Source organism: Jaculus jaculus, chromosome 16 (genome assembly GCF_020740685.1).
Source record: "Jaculus jaculus isolate mJacJac1 chromosome 16, mJacJac1.mat.Y.cur, whole genome shotgun sequence".
NCBI classification, from domain to species: domain Eukaryota; kingdom Metazoa; phylum Chordata; class Mammalia; order Rodentia; family Dipodidae; genus Jaculus; species Jaculus jaculus.
In genome coordinates this window covers 19,309,174-19,316,601 of record NC_059117.1, presented here as the reverse complement: position 1 = coordinate 19,316,601, position 7,428 = coordinate 19,309,174, and positions in this window count along the sequence as shown.

Sequence of the window (7,428 nt, the reverse complement as noted above, 5' to 3'; positions counted from 1 at the left end):
TTTTGTTTTGGCTTTTTGAGGTAGGGTCTCACTCTAGCCCAGGCTGACCTGGTATTCACTCTGTAGTCTCAGAGTGGACTTGAGCTCAAGGCAATCCTCCTACCCCTGCCTCGTGAGATGTATGCTACCACTCCTGGCGAATTTTAGATATTGTGTGTGAGAATGCTGCTGGGATTCAAGTGAAGGGCCTTATCCTCTCTACCTCTGAGGTCCACCTAGAGCCCTAAATGCTTATTGTTTGAAGAAGCTAAAATTGGAAGAGATTTGTTATGCACCTAATATACTCCTTAGTATGAATGCATTTGTGTAAGAATATTCTTCTGAAATCTAGATATTTCCCTGTTAGTGTCACTGGTTGGTTTAACTCTTACAACAGACATGATTATGTACTACTTCAAGGTATTTTATTTTTAAATTTTTACTTGGTTTTTCGAGGTAGGGTCTCACTCTAACTCAGGCTGGCCTGGAATTCACTATATATTCTAAAGGTGGCCTCAAACTCACGGTGATCCTCATACCTCTGCATCCTGAGTGTTGGGATTAAAGGTGTGTGTCACCACGCCTGTCTGCTATTACTTTTCTTTTCCTTTTGCTTTTGGTTTTTCGAGGTAGGGTCTCACTCTAGCTCAGGCTGACCTGGAATTCCTATGGAGTCTCAGGGTGGCCTAGAACTCATGGTGATCCTCCTCCCTTTGCCTCCCGAGTGCTGGGATTAAAGGTGTGCCCAGCCTTTCCTTTCTTTTTTTTTTTTTTTTAATTTTTTTGTTCATTTTTATTTATTCATTTGAGTGTGACAGAGAGAGAAAGACACACACACACACACAGAGAGAGAGAGAGAGAGAGAGAGAGAATGGGTGTGCCAGGGCTTCCAGCCACTGCTAACGAACTCCAGACACATGCGCCCACTTGTGCATCTGGCTAACATGGGTCCTGGGGAATTGAGTCAGGGTCCTTAGGCTTCACAGGCAAGCGCTTAACCGCTAAGCCATCTCTCCAGCCCTCCTTTCTTTTTTTTAATTTTTTTTTTATTTTAAAATGAAACGAATTTATTTATTTTTTTAATTTTATTTATTTATTTATTTGAGAGCGACAGACACAGGGAGAAAGACAGATAGAGGGAGGGAGAGAGAATGAGCGCGCCAGGGCTTCCAGCCTCTGCAAACGAACTCCAGACGCGTGCGCCCCCTTGTGCATCTGGCTAACGTGGGACCTGGGGAACCGAGCCTCGAACCGGGGTCCTTAGGCTTCACAGGCAAGCGCTTAACCGCTAAGCCATCTCTCCAGCCCTCCTTTCTTTTTTTTAATTTTTTTTTTTATTTTAAAATGAAACGAATTTATTTATTTTTTTAATTTTATTTATTTATTTATTTGAGAGCGACAGACACAGGGAGAAAGACAGATAAAGGGAGGGAGAGAGAATGAGCGCGCCAGGGCTTCCAGCCTCTGCAAACGAACTCCAGACGCGTGCGCCCCCTTGTGCATCTGGCTAACGTGGGACCTGGGGAACCGAGCCTCGAACCGGGGTCCTTAGGCTTCACAGGCAAGCGCTTAACCGCTAAGCCATCTCTCCAGCCCTCCTTTCTTTTTTTAAATTTTTTTTTTTTTGAAGTAGGGTCTCACTCTAGCTTGTTTGTTCTGGAATTTATTATGTAGTCTCAGGGTGGACACCAACTCATTGCCATCCTCTTACCCCTGCTTCCTGAGTGCTGAGATTAAAGGCATGTGTCACCAAGCCCGGCAATTTTTATTTATTTTAATTTCATGTATGAGAGAGAGAGAAAGAGAGGATGGACATGCCAGGGTATTCAGCCACTGCTAATAAACTCCAGAAGCACGTGCCACCTTGTGCATCTGGCTTACGTAGGTCCTGGAGAATTGAACTTGGGTCCTTTGGCTTTGCAGATGAGCACCTTACCTGTTAGGCCATCCCTCCAGCCCCATACTTTACTTTTTTTAAAGCAGGTTCTCACTGTGTAGAGCAGATTGGCCTTGCCTTGGCTCTCGCACATGCTGGGGTTATGGCATGTGCCACCACACCCAGCATTCTCCAAGTGTATTTTGCTAACAAACTCGTGAACTCATTATCACATCTACAGGCTAGTTCACATTGCTGTCTATATCTGGTAGATTAGGCAAAGAAAGAGAAGTTATCAAGGGTTACCCAGGTTGCTAATGGGAGAGCTAGCATTTGAATTAGCTGTCTGCCTCTGCGGTTCTAACTGCTGTGTCACACTGCCGTCCCGATGAGGTGGGTGTCGTTGAGAAATACACTCTGATAAAATGATGAAGGGCCGGTTTGAGTTTCATAATCAAAATTATTGAATAGAGCGGTGTGGTGGTGCATGCCTTTAGTTCCAGCACTTGGGAGGCAGAGGTAGGAAAATCACTGTGAGTTTCAGGCCAGCCTGAGACTACATAGTGAATTCCAGGACAGCCTGGGCTAAAGCAAGACCCTACCTCAAAACCTGAAAAAATTTTTTTTTAATTTATTTATTTATTTGCAAGCAGAGAGAGAGAGAATGGGTGCACCAGGACCTCTAAACCATCTGGGTTCTGGGGAATTGAACCTGAGTCTTTAGGTTTTGCAGGTAAGTTCCTTAACTGCTGAGTTACCTCTTCGGTCCAATACTTAGAATTAAAACAATTTTTTTTGTTTATTTTTATTTGTTTATTAGAGAGCGACAGACAGGCAGAGAGAGAAAGAGGAAGAGAGAGAAAGAGAGAGAGAGAGAGAGAGAGAGAGAGAGAGAGAGGGAGGAAGGGAAGGAGGGAGAGAATGGGTACATCAGGGCCTCCAGCCACTGCAAATGAACTCCAGATGCATGCACCACCTTGTGCATCTGGCTAACGTGGGTCCTGGGGAATCAAGCCTCAAACCAGGGTCCTTAGGCTTCACAGGCAAGTGCTTAACTGCTAAGCCATTTCTCCAGCCCAGAAATTTAAAAAAAAAATAATTTATTTATATGAGAAAGAGAGAGAGGGAGAGAGAGGAAGAGGTAGATAGAGAATGGGCACACCAGGTCCTCCAACCACTGCAAATAAATTTGACTTATGTGCCACCTTGTGTATCTGCCTTACAAGGGTACTGGGGAATTGAACCTGGGTTCTTAGGCTCTGTAGGCAAGCGCCTTAGCCACTCAAAAATCAAGGCCTCCCTGAGACTACATAGTGAATTCCAGGTCAGCCTGGGCTAGAATGAAACCTTATCTCAAGAACCTCCCCCCAAAAAATACACACACACACACACACACACACACACACACACACACGACAGCTTAGGCTAAAGCAAGACCCTGCCTTGAAAACCCATAAAAAATTTCCAGGTTGGAGAGATGCCTCAGCAGTTAAGGTCCTTGCCTGTAAAGCCAAAGGACCCAGGTTCAATTCCTTAGTAATCAGGTAAAGCCAGATGCAAAAGGTGGTGCATATGGAGTTCACTTTCAGTGGCTGGAGGCCCTGGTGGGCCCATTCTCTGTCTCTGTTTTGTTTTTTTTTTGTTTTGTTTTTCTCTATTGTCTGTCTCTATCTCTATCTCTGTTTCTCTCTCGATATATATATATATATATATATATATCTATATATATATATATATATATATATATATCTTGAATAAGTAAATATTAGGGCTGGAGAGATGGCTTAGCAGTTAAGGTGTTTGCCTGCAAAGCCAAAGGACCTTGGTTCAATTCCCCAGAACCCATGTAAGCCAGATATACAAGGTGGTGCATGCATTTAGAGTTCGTTTGCAGTGGCTGAAGGCCCTGGTGTGCCCATTCTCTCTCTCTCTCTCTCTCTGCTTCTTTCTCTCTCTCAAATAAATAAATAAAATATATTAAAAAATAAATATTCAATTCAATAAAATATTTAAAATTTTTCCTTTAAAATGTTATTCTTGGCATGACACTTGAAAGAAATGTTTAATTTTCAAACCCATACATACCAGTTGTACAATTTATCATTCTGTTTTGAAGCATCTAATATAGTATGTGTAAAATTATTACTATTATTATTATTATTATTATTATTTGTTTTTTTGAGGTAGGATTTCACTCTAGCTCAGGCTAACCTGGAATTCACTATGTAGTGTCAGGGTGGCCTTGAACTTGTGGCGATCCTCCTACCTCTGCCTCCTGAGTGCTGGGATTAAAGGCATGTGCCACCATGCCTGGCATAAAATTATTGATGACAAATCTCTCATGGTTTTTTTTTTTTTTTGAAGTAGGGTCTTGCTCTAACTCAAGCTGACCTGGAATTCACTGTCTCAGGCTGGCCTCGAACTCATAACGATCCTACTACCTCAACCTTACAAGTGCTGGGACTGAAGGCGCGTCTCCATGGCCGGCCACCGTACACATGTCCCTTGTTTATTTCTGGCAGTGGATTGGGATGTGAGCTGCACCACAGCAGTGAGATTCTCTTTGCTTTGTTCACTACTGCAGACTCAGTGCTTCCCATCATGCCTGTTGTCTGGGAGGAATTTGGTGAGAATCAGTTGAAAAATCGAATGCAAACATTCAGCCAGCAAAGCTGGGTATGTGCCCCAATGCTAGGTTCTTTTCTGGGCGAACGAAGCCGTGGGGTTTCACTGGGGTGCCTTTGCTCACCTGGAACGCCTGATCATCCTGCCTACATCCTAGGGTTAGAGCTGCACTCCTGTACCCCCACACTCAGCTTCCAATTACTTTTATTACTATTTATCTATTTATGTGGTTTTTCGAGGTAGGGTCTTGCTCTAGCCCAGGCTGACCTGGAATTCACTATCTAGTCTCAGGTTGGTGTTGAACTTTTGGCGATCCTCCTACTTCTGCCTCCCGAGTGCTGGGGTTAAAGGTGTGCGCCACCATACCTGACCTTATTCTGTATGCTTGAATTTTTATGTGTGTGTGTGTGTGTGTGTGTGTGTGTGTGTGTGTGTGTGTTTATGGGCATGTGCATGCCAAACATCGTGTCAGTTTTCTCCTTCCGCTTTCCTGAGACAGGGGTTTCTTGTTGCTTTGCCACCCAAAGGGCAGGCCAGTTTAGCTGGCTCTCTAGTTTTCGGATTCTCTTGGCTCATCACAAATACATGTGCTACTTTTCTTTTCTTTTCTTTCCTTTTTTTTTTTTTCTTGAGGTAGGGTCTCGCTCTAGGCTCTGACCTGGAACTCGCTATGTAATCTCAGGGTGGCTTTGAACTCTCAGTGATCCTCCTATTTCTGCCTGCCACCTCTGCCTGCTGGGTGCTGGGATTAAAGGCGTGCGCCACCACTCCTGGCACATGTGCTCCTTTTCATCTGGCTTTAAGTGGGTGCTGGGGAGGGAACTTAGGCTGGTAGACTTGCAGAGCAAGCACTTTTATTTATTTACTTTTTTTTTTTTTTTTTTTTTGAGGCAAGCCCAATAGCGTGGCCTGCCTTTTTTTTTTTTTTTTTTTTTTTAATTCAAGAAGTCAAGGAGGTGGGGAGGTCGGGGCCTCCAACCACTGAAATGAAACTCCAGTGATGTGCGCCACCTTGTGCACCTGTGAGACCTTGCTTCCTTGCTTGTTTGTGTCACTTTGTGCATCTGGCTTACATGGGATCTGGAGAATCAAACATGGGTCCTTAGGCTTTCCAGGCAAGCATCTTAACCACTAAACCATCTCGCCAGCCCCAGAGTAAGCACCTTTAACTACTAAATGATCTATTTATTCAGTTCTCAATTAAAATTTTTTGTTTTGTTTTGTTTTTTGAGGTAGGGTCTCACTCTAGCCCAGGTTGACCTGGAATTCATTATGTAGTCTCAGGGTAACCTTGAACTCATGGTGATCCTCCGGCTTCTGCTTCCTAAGTGCTGGGATTAAAGGTGTGAGCCACTACGCCTGACAAATTTGATAATTTGTATTAATAATTCACTCATTTAAGTATCATACTGACCTTCGAAGACTGGTATTCATATTTTTTTCTTTTTCTTTTTTTTGGGGGGGGTAGGATCTCACTCTAGGCTGACCTGGAATTCATTATGTAGTCTCAGGGTGGCCTCGAACTCACGGTGATCCTCCTGCCTCTGCCTCCCATGTGCTGATATTAAAGGCGTGTATCACCACACCTGGATTTCTTTTTTTTTTTTTTGAGGTAGGGTCTTAGTCTAGCTCAGGCTTATCTGGAACTCACTCTGTAGCCCTAGGTTGGCCTTGAAATCACAGTGACTCTCCTACCTCAGCATTCAGAGTGCTGGGATTAAAGGTGTTTACCACCATGCCTGGCTTCAAACTGATATCTTGATGCTCTGAGATGGACATATATATCATGTATATAATGTACTTAACTACTATTCAGTTTGAATGTAGTCCAAATTCAAGAACATTCTATAAAAGGGTAGAACTGGATTCTTTGAAACAGCCAGTGTTTTTCCGGCATGGTGGAACCCACCTGTAATTCCAGCACTTACTAGTATGAGTTAAAAGTCACCCGGATTGTATAATGAGTTCAAGACACGCCTGGGCATACTAAGTGAAACCATCTTAAAAAAAAATCTAGGGCTGGAGAGATGGCTTAGCGGTTAAGGCGCTTGCCTGCAAAGCCTAAGGACCCATGTTGGACTCTCCAGATCCCAAGTAAGCCAGACACACAAAGGTGAGGCAAGTGCATGGTCGCACATGCCCACTAGGTGGCGCAAGCATCTGCGTCTGGAGTTTGATTATATTGTCTGCGGCTCTGGTACGGGCCAATTCACTCTCCTCTCTCTCTCTCTAAAAAAACAAAAATCTATTTATCTGTCATTTATCTATCTATACATACAGGGACTGGGAAAAAAGTCACCTAAAAGGGATTTTACTGGTATATTTTGGAAATTTCAACATGCCTTGCAAATTAGAGATATTAATAATTCTGATTATGTAGCAAAATACCTTTGTTTTTAGCAGATATGTACCGACATATTTAGAGGTCAACAGTTTCTGCAAATAGTGATTCAGCAAAATAAACCATATACATATAGAAAACAAATGTGGAGAAATTGATGAATACAGCTTAGTTGTGCCATTCATTAAATTTTCCTAGTAACCTTTCCTGGAGGGTTTCTTTTGTTTTTTTTTTTTTGAAAATGAAAAAATTTAAGAAAGTAGCATCTCTTCAAACTCCAAGCAGCCTTTCCTGTTTTGTTGGTTTTAGCATCTTTAAAGTAACCCTAGCCACTTAACAAAAGGGGAAGTTAATACTTAGGATGTCTTTCAAAACTATTGTAATTATTTAAAGAAACAAGAGGAACACCGCAGTTGTGTCCTCTGCCGGTTTCAAATCTTTTTTTAGGTAGCTAGGTAAGGTAGTGTTGAACCAGGCGGACCTGAATTTGGCTCATGACTGAATGCATGCCCTCTTAAGGACTCAGTTTCCTTCTCATTGTAAAGATCAAGAGAAATTAACTACTTGTCAGGATTGTATTAAATTGTCACTTGGTAGTTAGAACATT